Source organism: Nematolebias whitei, chromosome 5, assembly GCF_014905685.2.
Source record: "Nematolebias whitei isolate Nwh7 chromosome 5, NemWhi1, whole genome shotgun sequence".
In the NCBI taxonomy this organism is placed as follows: Eukaryota; Metazoa; Chordata; class Actinopteri; order Cyprinodontiformes; family Rivulidae; genus Nematolebias; species Nematolebias whitei.
Window position 1 is genome coordinate 20,517,399 of NC_056502.1, and position 1,878 is coordinate 20,519,276.

Below are 1,878 nucleotides of genomic sequence, written 5' to 3' on the forward strand. Positions count from 1 at the left end.
ATAAACGCGTATGGAACACATATTCTGAGTTTTTGTAGTTTTTTTTTTATGTATCTTTTACCCAGTTTCAGTCAGACTTTGCCAAAAACACAACTACACTTGAACATATCTTTCTGACAAGCTTTTGATAACATTTAGAATTACCTAAAAACGTTAATCTGGTTCTCTGGACATTCAAAAAAACAAACCAAAGCAAAAAAAAATTGATACGTTTCGTCTTTCATCCAAGAAACTTCCTCAGTCTGAGGTGCTGTTTTCAGATCAGCCTCTTAAATAGCACCTTCTCAGAGTGGATCAACCAGTTTTGCTGCTGACAACCAAAACCAGCTGATCACATGCTCAAGAAGGACCATCAGCCTAACAATGGATCATTAGCACACTGATGGCTGCTTAGTTTTCACAGAGGGCTGAGTGATACTAGCAATCACAGCATTGTAAGAGGGGGACAGTTGAACCCGGAGGCCTCCACCCCTGTTTAATGATGGACGGTTTCTTTTCACAAAGACGGCCTCCTTTACTCCTCTCTCAAATCATTGTTCCTCTCTGTCCAGGATGTGAACATCTTCATCCCTGAAAGAGTGACCGCCGGCCTGGAGATGAGTGTAGACCACAAAGTCCTGGCCTGATGGTGTTGATCTTCTGTGCTGGGGCATCCTTTTGGCCAGTGGCTGTTTAGTTTTCCCGATGTAAGACTGATCACCCTCCTGACACTGAACAGCATACACAACATTACTGTTTGTGCCGGGGGACTGGATCTTTGGGATGAACCAGTCTTTGCAGTAATGTATTTTGGGGTTTAAAAGCCACTGGGACGTTGTGTTTAGAAAATAAACGTCTCAGTTTCTCCGATACTCCCTCAACATACGGAATGACCACTGGTCTGGGTTCCTCCTTAAAGGAGACCATCTTTGTGAAAAGAAATCGTCCATCATTAAACGGGTGGAGGTCTCCGTGTTCCAACTGTCCCCCTCTTACAATGCTGTTATTGCTAGTATCACTCAGCCCTCTGTGAACAGTAAACAGCCATCAGTGTGCTAATGATCCATTGTTAGGCTGATGGTCCTTCTTGACCATGTGAGCAGCTGGTTTTGGTTGTCAGCAGCAAACTGGTTGATCCACTCTGAGAAGGTGCTATTTATAAGACTGAGCTGAATACAGCACCTCAGACTGAAGAAGTCTTTTGGATGAAAGACAAAACGTTTCTACAAATTTTTTTAATATCCAGAGGACCAGATGTACTTTTTTAGGTTCAAGACAAAACAACTGGACTTTATTTGTAACAGAAGACGTTTTGCTCCTCATGCGAGGAGCTTTCTCAATTCAAAGAGCAGAGCATGTGGGATTCAGGTTGTTAAGGTGAGATAAGATACACATACATATCTAGATCTTAAATACTTGTACTTTGTTTTTGTTATTTATGGATGTATCTGTGACACTGAGTACACAATTTCGTTCCACCTCATGTAACACGTGATGCAAATAATATGAATCACCTTGAGTGGATGCATGCTCAATAATCCAGGGTTTGGGTTAGGTAGATAAATCTAGCAAGGCTGAGTCAGGGCCTCTGGGCAGATTGTTGAAACGTTCCATCTTTTGTCCAGAAGACTCCTTCAGTCTGAGGAGCGGCAAACTCTGCTCTCTGCTTTGTTTGCAGCTTAGTCATTGTCAGAATTGTCACAGGGATTTAATATAATCAAAATCAAAGAAACTTAATGAGATTTGAAAAGTGTTTTTTTTTTTATATATATATATATATGAGCCACAATTTATTAAAAAAACAAGATTATTAATAGAGAATCACCAAGACACAAATTAGTTATGTCCCACGAGGTGTGAAATAGTCAAAACATTGAATACAAAGAAACAAAACTCAAC

The 1,878-nt window shown here is 40.5% G+C and overlaps 1 protein-coding gene across 1 annotated transcript in view; it reads right to left on the reverse strand.

The window, feature by feature from the left end:
• The window catches only part of rbm12bb (RNA binding motif protein 12Bb), a 24,090-nt gene that overhangs the window by 12,059 nt on the left and 10,153 nt on the right, over positions 1-1,878 (reverse strand). The gene's annotated exons all lie outside the window — the stretch shown is intronic.